The following is an 18,710-nucleotide window of genomic DNA, read 5'->3' as shown; positions in this document are numbered from 1 at the left end:
GACAAAAAAAAGCAATGGAAAAGCAACAAAGGGCAATAACTCTGTAATTAATTTAGATAGATTTATGGTTCTTGTGCACTGCACTTCCCCTTATTGTGTTTGACAATTGTTTGAAGTCGTTTTGAATTCCAACCAGTAGTTTTCAAGTTATGCCCCGGACAAGGAAAAGTAACAAAGGGCAATAACTCTGTAATTAGTCAAGATAGAGTTATGTTTCTTACGCACTGCACTTCCTCTCAATGTGCTTGACCATTGTATGTAGTTATATTAAATTCCAACCATTAGTCTTCAAGTTATGCTCCGGACAAGGAAAATGCAACAGACAAAAAAAAAGCAATGGAAAAGCAACAAAGGGCAATAACTCTGTAATTACTTTAGATAGAGTTATGGTTCTTGTGCACTGCACTTCCCCTTATTGTGTTTGACAATTGTATGAAGTTGTTTTGAATTCCAACCAGTAGTTTTCAAGTTATGCCCCGGACAAGGAAAAGTAACAAAGGGCAATAACTCTGTAATTAGTCAAGATAGAGTTATGGTTCTTAAGCACTGCACTTCCTCTCAATGTGCTAGACCATTGTATGTAGTTATATTGAATTCCAACCATTAGTTTTCAAGTTATGCTCCGGACAAGGAAAATGCAACGGACGTCTGGACCGACCGCCCGACCAACCGACCACCGGGTGACTCCTATATACCCCCCCCCCCAAACTTCGTTTTTGGGGGTATAATAAAAAAACGTTATATATATATACATGCTGGCATAACTACAAAAAGAGCATTTCACTAACAAACCAGAGTTTATGACTAAACAAACAAAACAACTGCTTCCAAAAACAAGTAATACAGTAAAATCAGAAAACAAGAGGGCCATGATGGCCCTGAAATCGCTCACCTGTATATAGCCCCCGGGGCAGGGCCAATTTGTTTGAAGTCGTTCCTAGACATGGGGCTTTTATTTGATCAAACTTGGTAGACACCCATTAGACGATGTGTCGTGATAAATATCTAAGCTGTAGCTCTTTGGGGTTTTTAAAAGAAATGTTTTTAAGTTTTTACTATACACATATAGGAAAAAACAATGACCCCCTAGCAGGGCCAATTTTGACCCCAGGGTTTTTATTTGAACAAACTTAGTAGCATTCCTTAGAAGATATTTCATGCTTACTATCTTAACTTTAGCTCCTTGGGTTTTTTAAAAGAAGATTTTTAAAGTTTTTACTATACAAATAAAAGGAAAATCAATGACCCCCGGCGGGGCCAATTTTAAACCCAGGGCCCTTATTTGAAGAAACATGGTAGACACCTATAAGAAGATGTTTCATGCTAAATTTTTTAGCTCTAGCTCTAAGGGTTTTTTAAAAGAAGATTTTTGAAGTTTTATAAGTTTTTATTATATAAAAATAAGGAAAATCAATGACCCCTAGGGCAAGGCCAATTTTGACCCAAGGGCTTTTATTTAGAAAAAAAAAACTTGGTAGACACTTACCAGACAATGTTTCATGCCTAATAATTTAGCTCTAGCTCTTAAGGTTTTTTTAAAAGAAGGTTTTTTAACTTTTTTGCTACATGGAATTAAATTCTTTAAAAAATTTTCAAAGTTCAATTCCAAAGAAACATTCCTGTGAAGTTTGGATGAAATTAGCTTAGCAGTTTATGAGGAGATGTCGTTTACAGTAAAAGTTTATGGACGGACGCCAGACAAAAAGCGATAACAAAAACTCACCATGTCACTTTGTGACAGGTGAGCTAAAAATGTGATGCATATCTATGAACAAAATATCCCTGCAACTAGTTTATAAAAATACAAACTTTACTCAATGTTGAAAATGAGCTCTTTCATTTTAAATGAAATCAAAGACTTTTAAAAGTTAAAAACAATTATGGTATGAAAATGAAATGGTATCACAATTTCTCAAAGTTTATATAACTTGCATTCTTTACAGATTGGATTTCAGGCTTTGACCTTCATGTAACAGGTACTGTTAGATTTTCAGGAAGTATTTTTTACATCATTCATACATTAAATATATCTAACTTTTCAAAACAATCTAACAGTGATACATGAGCAATATCATATATAACTAGAGGATGAGTGCATTATTTTAACAGAGTAGAAAAGAAATATATAAAATTCCTTATATTTCAAATGCAAAAAGGTTAGGAAACAAATTCTCTAGATCATGCCATTTTAGCTCTACTTCTCTGTTCTCAATTCAAACCCAAGAATATAAAATTCATGTGCAAGCTCTTATACACTCAGATCACTCATTTAACTTTATAAAACTTGTTAGTTTTGGTTTGTGCCAAGCAACGGGAGAATCATATCCTTCCTCTTTATAATTTTCCATATAAGTCAAATATTAGTTTCTTGAACACACGTCTACTGTTACTGATCAAATCTGAGCCAATCTCTTCATGTGTATAAAATGCTTCTGAATGGTTGAGATCGGTAAATGGCTCCCCATACTGTATTTGTTCCTAGAATTCATCTACGGCACTGGAAACTATAGAGACTATTTCTTTCTCCTAATGACGCACAACATAAAACACCTCCTCTGCAAATTTCTTCATATCAGATCTTGGAACGCTTAGTTGATCTAAAAGATTAAAAGCAATTTAAAGCATGGTCAAAGAAATGTAGGAAACAAGAGCTGTCAATGAAAAGTGACTTATGCCTACAAAAGGAAGTTTTGACAATTGTGTTAAACTAGAAATGTGTCATCATGCCACGGATGCCCCCGCATGCAGCCAAAATTTCAGATGGTGCATTAATTATTTTTTTTCATTTTAAGTTCAAAGCCCTTAAAACTTTTCAATGTTAACACAAACCATTTTCATACAATGTTCAAGACACAGTAATTATTCAGTCTTAACCTTTTAGAAATAGCATATTGCATATTTGTAGCCAAAATAATAGCTAAAAGTATGAGTGCTGAAACTGAAAGTTCAAATTTTTTCCAACATTCAGGAAATATAAGTTTGTCTAAAATCATTGAACCACAACCAAATTCAAACTTAAACTGCTTATTCCTAAGATGTATCTATATTATTTTCAAAGTGAAAGGGACATAACTCTGCAAAAAAATCATCAATCCATGACCAAATTCCAACTTGACCTGCCCATTCCTTTGACATACACTTAACAAATCTTATAAGTGTGCATGTATAAATATCTAATAATGCGAGTCAATGTTGACACTATCATGCTGAAATTTTCAATAAATACAGATGAGAGACATGGTATGATATTCTATTTATTTAATGTCATAACAAACACAAATTTAACAAGCATGTCAAATAAAAGTGATTGCGCGTAAAAACTAAATGTCGCAAAATTATGATATCTGTGATCTTTTTTTCTTAATCAACATATACCGACGTTGACTTATATAACAACATCGCTGTTTCATTTATCGTTGTACATTTAATTTTGTGGTAGATGTAAGTCTTAAGAAATCTTGGCTCGTTACTAGGCAAGGTCTGTTGCAATCCACAGGGAAATTCAGCAAGACTGTTTGCACTAACAATGGGTTCATTAATCGTTTATAAATAGTGATCTCAGCGCTGATCATAACGAATATGATGAGCTTTAGTAATATCTAAAGAACAACATATGATGCAGTTTCTTCAGGATATCTAACAAACACACGTCCTGGGCGCCAACTATCTTTCTGAACATTTATTAACAACATTAACTTTATGAAATATCACCAATATCTCTGGACTTAAATGTGATAGAAGCTACACGGAAATGTCAAAGAAGCTTTATGGGGTTAAATGAACGGCATCTTAAGAAGTTTTGGTACTGTGCCACAAACTATCGCCTACGAATATGCGAAAAGTGTCCAAAAGTGAATAAATCTAACTATATATTACCAAAAAAAGATTGGGTCAAATCCATGCGACAACGCTGCTTGAAATTAATGAATGTTGAAATTAACAGTCCAGATGGCCATACGACATTTGAATAATTTTTAATGGTCATTTTTTGCGACATTGGCTTATAACGCATTATCACATTTATTGGGCATGTTCATTAAATATGTGTTTCTGATGAAATTTAATAAATGTAATATCATATCATATCTCTCAACTGTATAAATTGAAAATTTCAGGATGATCATACCAAAAATGACACACATATCAGACCATTTATGCATGCACACTTATAAGATTTGTTAAGTGTATCCATATGTCAAATTTAAGTTGAATATGTAACACTGTTGGGTAGATAATGAACAGAAACTGAAAATTTCATATCATTTTCAAATTGAAAGGGGCATAACTCTACCAAAAATCATTGAACCATGACCAAATTCGAACTTGGCCTGGGCATTCCAAAAACTTATCCATATGTCAAATTTGAGTTGAATGTGTTGTACTGTTGGGGAGATAATAAACGGAAACTGAAAATTTCATATTACTTTCAAAGTGAAAGGGGCCTTACTCTGTTAATAATCATTAAACCATGACCAAATTTGAACTTGACCTGCGCATTCTTTTGACGCATCCATATGTCAAATTTGAGTTGAATGTGTTGTACCGTTGGGGAGATAATGAACGGAAACTGAAAATTTCATATTATTTTCAAAGTAAAAGGGGCATAACTCTGCCAAAAATCATCGAACCCTGACCAAATTCGAACTTGACATGTATTTTTTCATGACATATCCATATGTCAAGTTTGAGTTGAATGTGTTGTACCGTTGGGGAGATAATGAACGGAAACTGAAATTTCATATTATTTTCAAAGTTAAAGGGGCATAATTCTGTCAAAAATTATCGAACCATGACCAAATTCGAACTTGACCTGTATTTTGTCATGACATATCCATATGTCAAATTTGAGTTGAATGTGTGCAACCGTTCTTAAGATAATGAACAGAAACTGATGATGACGGAATGACAGAAGGACGGAAGGACGGAACAGGCGGGGGCATAAAAATTTAAGTGGAAAATCAAACTATGCACAACTAGGCATGGTGACAAACAATCCTGCAAAGTTTCACTGAAATCCACCCAGCAGTTTTGGTGAAAAAAGCGCGGACAAGCTTATATTACTTGCAAATTGACCATTAGGGACCATAAGTGTGCAAAAAAAATAAAGCAGAAAATTAAAGAGAGAATGCACAACTAGGCTTGGTAACAAACAATCCTGTGAAGTTTCACTGAAATCCCCCAAAACTTGACCTAATAAAATAGTCGGCTATACCACAGTAATAAACATAGTCTGTTAGATTCTAATGTGACAATTTTTTCTATTTCTGCTCCACAAAAAATGTGATTAAATGGTATGTTCTCATAAAGCAGGTATAATTTAAATTGTAATAATAAATTTCAATTTCAACAAGCAAATTCGTTGAATTAATATCCCCCGCTGAGTACTGGTTATTACTAACACAACAACTGAAGACATAAGGCTTTATTTATATATTTATCATGGCACAAAATGCCTCAAAAGAAAAGAACACCTAGAAAACGAATTGCAGCGTTCAATGATTTTGGCGGAGAGGATTCAGCTAAATAGCGTCCAAACCCCGAGACACATCAGGTCCAATTAAAGTGATTTTCTTGAAGGACGCCGGATCCTCAACAAGTTCGGCCATGAGAGCCTCATACTAAACATGAAGCGGTCTTCGTAAAAGCCCATCTCTAGTCCACCATCTCGTCTGTCTTCGCTTACCTGATTAGATATGGACTAGTAATCATTAATGAAAAATGTTGATCAGTACTGCTTCTCTTTTAATTTTAAGATTTGCTGTTCATCTTACAATTACCTTTATTATCGTGATGTTTATGTTTTAAAAATATGTAAAAAGCTTGTTAATTAATCTTATTATCACTCAAGGGCCAGTGTCCGAGGCTTATGAGACACTTCGTTTTATGTACATATTTACTCCATTTTCACGATCCAATGTTTGTAAAATATGTAACATTAAATGTTATTTTATTTCTTATGAATTGTAGTACGATTTTAATATAAATTGACTTCTATGCATGTCATCAAGCAGCTCGACCACTGCCTCCGCATTCTGAGCCATTTCAATATAAAGTTGCAGCCAGTAAATGGCAATTATCATTTATTAAATGTTCCTGCAAATATATATGTCTGTTTTTAACAAGAAGGTAGTATTTATACCCTTGAAAAAGTACATGATACTTAATTCATCCGTACTAAACAGTGGTGGGCCGTACCATTCCGTACCGTTTCGTGTTGCAACGCAATAAACCGTATAAGACCGTGCTAATCCTTGCCTCCCCGTAGTACAACGTATTACGATCGTGGCTTTCCGTGACAATGCCGTATTAATCCGTATTAAAACCGTCACTTATACGTAGGGTAACCGTACAAATACGTAGTTCTCCGTACCAAACCGTGGAAATCCTTGACAAGTTGGTGGACTACGAATCAGTACGGACTATTACGGTTTTCGTACGGACCAGTACGTATCAGTACGGATTAATACGGACTAGTAGGGATACGCTACGGTTGATTTTTCCGTAGCAAATTTTTGTGCATGTTCAAAAATTGTCAAGGATCGCTACGGATATACAAGGACTACTACGATTGATTACGGTTACAATACGGAGAGCTACTGACCAGTACGGGTAGCTACGGACGATGCCGGAATTAATCCGTGGCTCTTCCGTGGGCGTATTCCGTGAATATGTGACCGGGGTATTACAGAGAAGTAGCACGGAAACGATTATTGCTCTGGTTGTATACTGCATAAGTTATCAAGGGTCATAACTCAAAGTTAAAATGTCTGACCCGATATGCGCATCTCCTCTTGGTATTGAAGGTTCCAATAAAGTTTCACTGAATTCCAGCCAGTAGTTGCACAGAAGTAGCGCAGAAACAAATATTTTTCTATATGCATACTGCATAACTAATCAAGGGCCATAATTCTGAGTTAAAATGTCTGACCCAAACAAGGCAATGATATGCGCATCTTCTCTTGGTATTGAAGGTTCCCATAAAGTTTTGTTGAATTCCAATCAGTAGTTGCAGAGAAGTAGCGCGGAAACGATTTTTGCTCTATATGCATACTGGATAACTAATCAAGAGCCATAATTCTGAGTTAAAGTGTCTGACCCAAACAAGGTAATGATATGCGCATCTCCTCTTGGTATTAAAGGTTCCCATAAAGTTTTGTTGAATTCCAGCCAGTAGTTGCAGAGAAGTAGCGCGGAAATGATTTTTGCTCTATATGCATACTGCATAACTAATCAAGGGCCATAACTCTGAGTTAAAGTGTCTGACCTTAACAAGGCGAGGATATGCGCATCTCCTCTTAGTATTAAAGGTTCCCATATAGTTTTGTTGAATTCCAGCCAGTAGTTGCAGAGAAGTAGCGCGGAAACGATTTTTACTCTATATGCATACTGCATAACTAATCAAGGGCCATAACTCTGAGTTAAAGTGTCGGACCAGAACAAGCCAACGATATGCGCATCTCCTCTTGATATTGATGATTCCCATAAAGTTTCGTTGAATTCAAGCCAGTAGTTGCAGAGAACTACTCTGGAAACGAATTCGAACGGCCGGAGAGATGGACGGACGGACAACACCAAAACTATATAATTAAACAGTTCTTCTACAATAATTTTATTGTTTTTTATGAATAAAAGTCTTGGTCATGGATGACCATGATATTGCTTAAGTTATAAATAAAACGTCTGGGCATTCTTTCAGATCAAGCTGGGCACTTGTGTGCAACCTCTGACCCAACTTAAGCTACAGTAGCTAAATAGCTTTCCAACATGAAAGGGCTATAAGGTCTTGTTGGGATTTAAACCATTGCAATAAGATGCAAATGATTCAAAGTTAGTGACCACAACTGTTTGACAACATAGGCCTCTTCTTAATTTCAGCCATTTCATGTAGTTGTAGCGGATAAATTGGTTACAATATTTTGCTGATAGCATTTAAAAGTTCTAAGCATAAAATACTTCATCAATGATCTTATGTTATAATAATTAAGCTACTAGTATTATGTTTGGAATGAATAAAAACTGTATATACCATATACACTGGGGAGAGCAAGGGCCGCCTCTGCCGCACTGAATGTATATTATCTTGTAGATTGTTGAAAAACAGTGGATACAATGCTGGTATAGATGACCTGAAAAATACAGTTGATATATGTTGGATTTTACATTTAGAAAATATCAATTATGATTGTCTTGGTGCATAAAAATGCACCGTAGAGTTCAAATACGCAAGAATACAATCACAAAGGCCGAAAAACCTTAGTGATTAATTACAAAGCATTTGAACAATAAATAGTGCATTATTATATTTATCACAAAGCTGTGCTGATTTTGCGATTCTGTAAAAATGGTAATGCACAGGTCGTGTATATAGTTTAATGTGTTATCATTTGCATTATGCAATCATAGCAAAAAATGATGCAGGAAATGTCAGTGTTACACTTTAAAGTGCATCAATGAAAGTGTTTTCTTTTCACTGTTAACATTTCTTATTTTGGATATGTGATAAAAAGAATATAAGATTTGTGTAGCTTCATTACTAAAATAAATGAACAAGTTAAAACCAGAATAAAATAATTTGAGCCGTGTCATGACAAAACCAACATAATGGGTTTGCGACCAGCTTGGATCCAGACCAGCTTACGCAGTCTGATCAGGATCCATGCTGTTCGATATCAGTTTCTCTACTTGTTATAGGGTTTGTAAGCGAACAGCATGGATCCCGATCAGCCTGTGGGGATGCGCATGCTGGTCTGGATCCATGCTGGTCGCAAACGCAATATGTTGTTTTTGTCGTGACTTGGCTCATTTGTTCTCCAGAAAACATTATTAAAAGTACGAAAATAATGTACATGTAGTTGGATTTGAAAATATTATTTTAAAGATAAAAGTAAACAATTCTTTGCACATTATATGAGCTTAATGTAATAAACTGCTGCTATAAACATAAACAGAAGGACAGTCAAACAGGGAAATCATATCGTAAATATCAATACTAGAGTTATGGGTCGTGTCCATTAACTAACAATCATAAAGAAAGTTGTGGAGACAGGCCTTTAATGAAAAGCCTGAACCATGAATTTTCTATAGAGTTTTAGGAGAGGTATAATTCTGTGAGAAAAAAATGTCCTGCAAGACTTATTGGTCTAGGAAATTATATGCAATTATTACCCTAAAATAAGTGTCAAGTTCATGCAAATACCCACAGGAAAATTCTTTGCAAGGACTCAGGTATGATTTACACATTTTACCATCTCTAACTGTCCAGCTGTCATCACTAAAACGAATTAGAAGAGCCTCTAACAACCTTGGAATATACATTTCTTGCATAGCAGACTGGCGTTTCCGTGAGTTTTACCCATGCCGGAAATTTCATCTTGCATGGGGGGTGCCAGATGAGTCGCGTGCCAAACAACAACGTCATTTTAGCGCACTTTATGAATGAACCGCGGTAAATGACGTCGTTTTAGAAGGGAAATATGTGCTTAGGATGACGTCATTTCGCCGTTGTTATTAAAGTTGTAAGTTCATACGCTATTGTAAGAAAATAGTTATTGATGAAATGACTTTAATTTCCATGCACATATATCATATTGAGGTAAACCATTTTAGATATGAAATAATATGGCAGAATATGCAAGAAAAAATATCTAACATATGTTTGCGGTTCGGATCGAAATATCCGTCCCTCGGGAACCCGCCCATGGGCGGTAACTCGGCAAGCCTCGTTACCGCCCAATGGGCGGGTCCCCTCGGGACGGACATTCCGGTCCGAACCGCAACATATGACAGATATTATTAGTCCACAACATCTTTGTTCACCTATAAATACAAATATATATGTAGGTAAATTTTTCAACATAACTTTTCAACATAAGTTTATTTTAAAAACAATTATAATGTAACAATGATATTCGTTCTCATATGTATGGAGTTAATTTAAGTTGCAATTTCACCACAAAATTAAATTATTTATTACCAGAACAGACCTTCATATATGTCGAGCCTATTATAATTGGTCAGACTGCACAGATAAACTGACTGGCAAAATATTACTATGTTCACACTGACAACTTGTGCTCCAATTAGACTCTGTCACTCAAATTGTTATCACTTAACAGTTGATTTTACTTCTAACTATGGATGACAACAAGTACTGATTTCAGTACTCAAATACGTTTTTTTCATTTTTACGACGGAGTACTCAGTCACACGAAATATTTCGTTTATAACCATACCCTATCTTCAGATTCTGTCAATTCCTTAATAAGGTCTAAGACAGATAATATATGTAGACTATTATATATATATATTCTTAATTTGAGTCTCATCCATACATAACAACATAAAACAGTCAGGGGTGTAACTTAAACACGTTATCATTTTTATAACCCATAGCCGTTATAAAATTTTATCCGTTTACTAACAGGATCAACTTTGTAAATGTTTATTTTTCTCGTATATGTTCTCCGTTTACATCGAAAAGTGACTGTAAGTACACGTATTTTGTACAGTACCGATAAATCAACAGGTTAATGCATCTCATAGTCAGGTCACGGTCTAATTAATTTGAAATATGTGCTATTTTTAGCTCAAAAATGACCAATTTTTCTAATTTTAAGATCGCTGTTGCGCGAATCTCAAAATTTTCCTATTGTTCTGATAATTTTTTTATGAAAGTATAAACAATATGCTTTCACATGTCTGTCTTTGACTTGGTGAGCAAAGCTGATAAAGTTGTGCGCAGGGCATTTGAAAAAAGGTTATACAAAATCATTTCTAACTCTTTTGCGTTATTTCCGGAAAGTAGGGGAAGCAAGAAAAATAACTCTTGCTACTCTATCAGGCTTTATTCCCGATTGTCTACCATTTATACTACTTAACATAATAAAATTCTTGTCTGCAATGTAATTATAAATTGTGGGTTTATAGTGAGTTAAACGATACTGAAATCAATACCAATATTTCATATACAGCTTAAATAATGTTAAATACATTGTTTTCGTGTAAGTTTGTAGACATGGCTTTTTAAACGTTTATTTTAAAACAAATTAATGTGTCTAAAAACCGTATTAAAAACTTATTTTTTGTACAGGTATTTTTATCTTTTATTTCTAGACGGCAGCAACTAAGTAGTTTTATCCGTTGCACCAATATAGGTAAAAAGCAGCGTCCGTGGAAAAAAGTCTCCCGCTGCAAGAATTATTTATTATAACATAAATATTTACTATATTTTAATGTAGTTGCGAATGTATATGCCATTAACTATATTTAGTAAAACCATTAGAGCTACAAAACTATGACATTGAATCACCACGGCATAATTTACGCAAAAAAAAACTTTAATAAAACAACGTCCAAATTGATAGATTAACACAGTCGCGACACGTCTTCGTCCAGTGTGTAAGTAATGATGAAGTTTTTTTTACAACATGTACTAAATCAGCAAATGACAGCCAACGGCAGCACGTAATATTGGCCCACTATGTTTTTATGCGTATAAGTTATCATACTCTGCAAAAGCAATTGTTCTATTGAGAACAACAAATATTTACAGAACGAGTACTCAAACATTTTACACAATGTATTATACCATTCGACAAATATTTAATGTTTATAAAATTGTTTGAAAACTGTTTGAATGTCCGTAATAATACAGTGTGCAAAATATTGTAACGGTTCATTGTTCCATATTCACTAAATATAAGACCGATCACAAAGTTATTTTCCACAAATATACTTCAAAGACATTCATTCGGTCTATTCAAGAAATCGAGAAGACAAAAGTGTTAACTAATTAGTTTTACACTGATGCGTGTTTGTCATAAAAGGCGTAAAAACTGACAAGACCGGCAAGGTACAAGTGAAGCCAATCTTTTTGTGTGTGTATTTGCGTTTATAAATACTCGCCACCGGTTGCACATATGGTTGAGTCCTCCAGAAGAGCATTGGTCATTTTGAGTTTGGAGGATAGTGCAAGATACAGAAAGATGCCCCAGTTCCAGAAGCTTCTCCTGGTTCTTAAACGTGCTTAAGTGTTTAAGCACTCATACACGGGACCTCGATTTAAAGTCTCATCCAATAGACTTATTAGTAAATTTAGTTGGCCATCCCGGGAATCGAACCCACAATTTTGAGAATACAAGTCTCGCGTTCTAACCGATTGAGCTATGCGGGCTGGCTGAGTGAAGCCAATGAGCCATGCCGTTAAAATACTAACGGAAACAGGTTATCTTACTGACTGCATTCCAATATATAAGTACATTTCAACTTTTGTTAAAATCAATGTATATTAAATGTATGAGTGTCAAAATCATTTTCTTTGTGTAGGAGCCAACAGTGTAAGGAAAAATAAATTATTTAAAGAATTCAAACTAGGATCTTTGTGCTTACAAAAATTGTGCTACACTGCGAGTTTAAAATGTTTATATACCAATAAATTCATAGCGTAAGTCACTGGGTTTTTTTTTCTACAATAAAAAATAGCAAAAACAAACATTTTCTTAGTTACTTTTGTTTCGAAAAATTGTCTTTGATCATATTTCTATGGCCCTGAAATTAAAAATAAAAATCGTTTTAACTATATTTTTGACCGTCAGTAGTCCATTAGTGAGTGCAGCATCTTTAAACATGTTAAAAGCGGTTGTTCTTTTCAGAAAAAGTACTTCATGGAAAGAAGTGTATATGGTTATTCTAACCTTATATGTTATACCAGTCGACAAATATCTAAAAATTATTAAAATATTTGAAATTAGAAAATTATCACAGTGTCCAAAATATTGTCCATTGTTTTTCTTTTCAAAGATTCTATTTTTCATGAAACATGACGTGACCAAATTTGTTATAATTAGGAAAAATCATTTCTATTTCATTAAGTAACCGAAACAAGTTATCTATGTAACACTAGAATTTGTAACTTCTCAGCGTTATTTTCCTCTGGCAAAGATCTATTTTGTAAAAAATAAGAAGACATATGCTATTAACATCTAAAGTGCTAATTAAATTAAATACTTTTTTATCAAAAACATTTTATAAATGATTATTAATAATTTGCATTTTAAAAGTATCACACTTGGGCGGCGTGGTTAACATAAAAGACGCAGCACACCGGCAAGAAACGCAAAGGTACAGCAAAGTCCAGCAAATAATCGACCACGGTCGTTCAATGACAACGGCAACATGTTATTATATGCTGCAAAAGACAATTAATCGAGTTTTAGAAAAAAAAGTTCAGCATTTTCATGATAACTTTTATGACAGAAATTGTCACAGTGTCGTTCATCGTTTCATTTTTTTCACCAAAAATAACGTGACCAAGTTATTTTCCTACAACTAGAATTGTCTTCATTTATTTTCTCACAAAAATATTCAAAGGCATCCCTTCCATTTAGTATCATGCATTTTTGATGGAGAATTGATAATATTTTATTTGATTGCATTTTGTTATAATGAGTGTTTCTTATACATAGGACGAGTCATTCCCATTGTATTAAGTAACGGCAACAATGTATCTTAAACTCAAATTTGTAACTTTTCAGCGTTATTTTCTTCTGCCAAACATCTAATTGCAAAAAAAGGAAGACACGTGTTATTTAAAGAACTAATAAGATATAAACGTGATATGTTTTTCTAGTCTTCAAAATCCAATGTTTATTAAAATATTTAAACACAGAATTTTGTCAGTGTCCAAAATACCGTTCATCGTTTCAATTTTTCGCCTAAAAAACGTGATCAAGTTGTTTTCTTACAACTACATTTGTCTTCATATATTACTCAAAAATATATTGAGTCTTCCCTTCAGTTTGATATCATTCATATTTGATTGTGACTTGATAATAGTTTTATTTGATCGCATTTCTTATAATAAGTGTAATTTATACACACGAGGAATCATTTCAATTGCACTTAGTAACGAAAACAAGTTATATTACACTCGAATTTGTAACTTCTCGGCGTTATTCTCCGTAGAAAAATATCTAATTGTAGAAAGACAAAATAGTTATGTAAAGTGTAAATCAGATATTTAAATGTTATATCGTATACAAATAAACAATAAATTGTTAATGTTTTGCATTTTATTAGGTAACGGCAACAAGTTATCTTATACTCGAATTTGTAACTTCTCAGCGTTATTTTTTGCTGTTAAAGATGTAATGCAAAATAAAAAAAGACACATGTTCACTTTTAAGCACTAATAAGATATTGACGTAATATGTTTTACTAGTCTTCAATAATCCAATTTTCTTTAAAATATTTAAACAATGGATTCTCTCAGTGTCCAAAATACGGGTCATCGTTGTCATTTTTTGCCAAAAATAACGTGACCGAGTTATTTTCTTACAACTTATTTGTCTTTGTATATTATCTCACAAACATATATAAAGGCATCCCTACGGTTTGGTATCATTCATGTTCGATTGGGGCTTAATGATATTTTAATTTGATTGTATTTTATAATAAGTATGTTTTATACACACGAGGAATCATTCTCATTGCATTAAGTAACGAAAACAAGTTATATTACACTGTCTCGAATTTATTACTTCTCGGCGTTATTTTCCGTCGTCAAAATTCTAATTGAAAAAAAGACGAATGTTCATTTTAAGTCCTTATAAGATACTTGTTTACGTCATTATATTATGTTTTACTAGTCTTCAAAACTCCAATGTTTATTAAACAATTTGAACATAGGATTTTGTCCAAAATACCGTTCATCGTTTTCATTTATCTCCAAAATAACGTGACCAAGTTATTTTCTTACAACTAGATTTGTGTTCATATATTATTTCACAAACATATATAAATGCATCTCTTCGGTATTATATGAGTTATTCATTTTTGATGGAGAATTGATAATTTTTATTTAATTGTATTTGTTATAATGTGTATAATTGATGCACACGATGAATCATTTCCATTGCATGAAGTAACGGAAACAAGTTATTTTACACTCTAATTTGTAACTGCATAGCGTTATTTTCCGATGTCAAAGTTAGAAGACAGATGTTTATTTGAAGTGTTAATAAGATATTTTAATTTTATATCGTAAACAAATAAACAAACGGTTTATAAATGTTGTTATTGGTTTTGCATTTCATTAAGTAACGGCAACAAGTTATCTTACACTCGAATTTGTATCTTCTCAACGTTATTTTCACTGTTCAAGATCTATTTGTATAAAGCAGAAACGAATGTTTACGTGATATACTTTACTAGTCTACAAAATCTAATGTTTATTAAAATATTCTAACATAGAAATTGCAGTGTCATAAATACCTTTCATCATTTTCATTTTTCGCCAAATTAACGTGACAAAGTTATTTACATGCGACTATAGATTTGTCTTCATCTTTTATAGTATAATGAAAAACATATGTAAAAGGCAGCCCTTCGATTTTATATGTTCGATTTTACATTATTTATTTTCGATGAATAATTGATTATATTTTATTTCATTGCATTTGTTGTAATGAGTGTAATTTATATACACAAGGAATATTTTACATTTCATTAAGAAACGGCAACAAGTTATCTTCAACTCTCATTTGTATCTTCTCAGCGTTATTTTCCGCTGCCGGAGATCTTTTTGTAAACAATTGATGACGAATGTTAAATTAAATTGTTAATCAGATATTACGTGCTATGTTATACTAGTCTGCAAATATCTTATGTTTATTAAAATGTTTGAAAATAAAAATTGTCAGTGTCCAAAACACCGTTCTTCGTTTACATTTTCGCTAACAATAACGTGATCAAATTATTTTCTAGCATATAGATTTGTCCTCATTTATTATACCACAAATATTTCAAACGCACCCCTTCGATTTTATATCATATATTTTTGATGGACATATAATGATATATTAATTTGATTACATTTGTAATAATGAATGTGATTTTTGTATGCTAGATTTTCATAAAAGGAGAAAAACCAAAGAAACACAAAGGTAAAAGTGCAGCAAAGAATCAACCACGGCTGTTTCAATGATAACGGCAACACGTTATAAAATATTTGTTCATCAAGTTATAACACGCTGTAAAAAGTCGATAGCTCTTGTTTTGTTTAGATGAAAAAAGAAAACCAAATTCATGTGATATATTATACTAGTCAAGAAATATCCAATGTCAATTAAAATGTATGGACATAGTAATTGTCACAGTGTCCTGGTTCCATTTCACCAATCATAACGTATGTTTTGTTTTGATTGCATTTGTTATTAACATACGTGGAATCACTTCCATTTCATTAAGTAACGACAACAAGTTATATAACACTCGTATTTTATTACATCTCATACATGTCATAGTTATTTTCCGCTGCCAAAGATCTTTTTGTAAACAATTAATGACGGATGTTTATTAAAAGCTTAAGAAATATTTAAAGATATATGGTATACAGATAAACAGTTTATTAATATTTGTTGACATTTAGATTTTAAAATTGTCACACTTGGATGCGTTATTTTCCCATAACAGACGCAAAACCTCGGCAAGAAACAAAAAAGCATGAAAGGTACAAGTGCAGCAAATAATTAATCACTGCCATGAAATAATAACGGTAACACGTTATATTTGTTCACGAAGCTATTACACCTGTAAGTTAAGAAACAAAATCGTACTATTGCGATTAATTAGCCTCCTGGATTTGCGCTCCGCACTTAGAGGATAGTGCTAGGACTTGAAAGTCTGATGTCAGTACAGTTCGACTAAGTAACTCGTGGCCACGATATAGTATCTCATGTGCACCTCTTAATTATCTCCTGTGCACGACTAAGTAACTCGTGGCCACGACATTGTATCTCGTGCGCACCTCTTAATTATCTCATGGGCACGACTAAGTAACTCGTGGCCACGACATTGTATCTCGTGCGCACCTCTTAATTATCTCATGGGCACGACTTAGTTACTCGTGGCCACGACATGGCATCTCGTGCGCACTACTTATTTGAATTGTTTCATACTTATGAGGTTCTCAGGTGAATGTAAGTCGGGACCTAAACATCACTCAAACGCTGAGCTGAAGTTCAATAATTGTATATGTATTATTTAATTGTCAAAATCTTTTATTTGGTAAATGCAAATTTGAAGTTGATTGTGATCTCAGATACTGTATTTTCTATTCTTAGTGGCATGAGATAGAAACTGATTTAGACCATACATTAAATTGAATTGTAATCGGGTATTACGCTAACCTGAATCTTCCTCAACTTATATTTTTTTCCTTTTTTATAGAATAGCCAATAAATCCTTTAAATAGTTTGTAGGATGCTATAATAACAACATTTTTAAGCAAGTTTCATTTCAGATTTTTAGATCTTTGTCCCTATGGATACCAAACATATTATGATCGAGCAGGTAACAGTGATTTAACCTATCATCACATCTGTTCATTTAATGGCTGGATTAATGACTAGATTCATTTTATTACGACTTGAAGAGCACTAATAGCCTACGTGATTGGCAGACTGCCATACTAACCCTCATTTCTATGTTTCAAAGTTTTTTTATTCCAGTTCTTCGATTGGCTTGTTACACTAGCCAATTACCTGAGGGATTTTGAGGGAAATTGTTTTATGGTTGGCAAACGTATCAAATGTATTGGTGTGATTTTCCGTGTTTCTTTTGTTTGTTTAGAGTTGGATAAGCGCCGTAAACGTTTCTCAACAGTATTCCAGTCATGTAACGGCGAACCAGCTTGTCTTTAGATTGGACATCCACTCTTGTCGCATGTTTCAAGGCATAGAAACGAATTTTATTATTTGTTTTTCCTTGTTTCGGAATGAAACTAACAATTCTTCAACAAAAAGTATTTTCGCACAAAATATTCCCGACGATGAAAGGAAAGCAAAATTTTAGAATCTGACATGTTTGTCATTTGTCCCAAAGCGTTTGACATAAAACCATGAATCTTTTTAATAATATACTATTTTTTTCCTGACGATAGAAATTAGCTTAGACATATTACCAGTAAAAATTCGTTTATCTATTATCAAAACTGCGTCAGTTATTAATTTTTAAAATATAACACGGCGGACGAAAATCGTAAATTACGCGACACCGCCATTGAATCCACCGTAATCTGCTTATAGATTTTTATCGTATCATATATATTGCTATGTATACATCATTCTTTTTGGTATTGAAAAATTGCTTCGTTTTGGTGGCAAACGCATTGATATAACTTAACAGAAAGGCTTTTAAAAAAGTAGGGTAGGGGTAAGGGAAAATGTATAAAAAAGTATACTTAAACGAGCCAGAAAACATTTAATTGTACACTGGTCGTATAGGGAGTTAGATTCCATACAATTTGGTATACTCTTATGATCTTTTGTAACAACATGAGAAAAACCTCATTGTTAAATTACAAATATCCGACAAAAATCAAATTTTAACTGAGCATGGGTATAGTTTGTATCCGGTAACAGAGGAACAAATGTAAGAGAACATGTTACCTTAGCTTCGAAAATGACCCATTTTAGCCTTATTTATTGGCATTTTATCTTTATTGCCATCCCTGAAATAGTGATAGCATTTTACATTTGCATATGATACATATTCGTGTAGGTAAGGGAGTTACATAAACAATCCTATCATAAACAGCGGGGTATGCCTTGTGTCAGTTACCAGAGGGAAAAAAGTTCGTGCCCCGTGTCTGGGCAAGATCAACAATGGCCAATTTAGCCCTTTTATATGATAGTGATATCATACTTGATAAT

General features: G+C 33.4%; 1 long non-coding RNA gene across 1 annotated transcript; it reads right to left on the bottom strand.

Moving 5' to 3' along the window:
• Positions 1–2,207: 2,207 nt before the first annotated feature.
• On the bottom strand, positions 2,208–10,287 carry LOC132730930 (uncharacterized). The gene is made up of 3 exons (XR_009625815.1): positions 9,166–10,287; positions 8,027–8,126; positions 2,208–2,597 (listed from the first exon to the last, which is right to left on the bottom strand). It is a non-coding gene; the product is annotated as an uncharacterized LOC132730930 (long non-coding RNA).
• Between the last annotated feature and the right edge of the window lie 8,423 nt (positions 10,288–18,710).

The sequence above is a fragment of the Ruditapes philippinarum genome, unplaced genomic scaffold (genome assembly GCF_026571515.1).
Source record: "Ruditapes philippinarum isolate M1 unplaced genomic scaffold, ASM2657151v2 ctg3503_1_1_1_1, whole genome shotgun sequence".
Taxonomy (NCBI): domain Eukaryota; kingdom Metazoa; phylum Mollusca; class Bivalvia; order Venerida; family Veneridae; genus Ruditapes; species Ruditapes philippinarum.
This window is presented reverse-complemented; position numbering and strand designations above follow the sequence as displayed.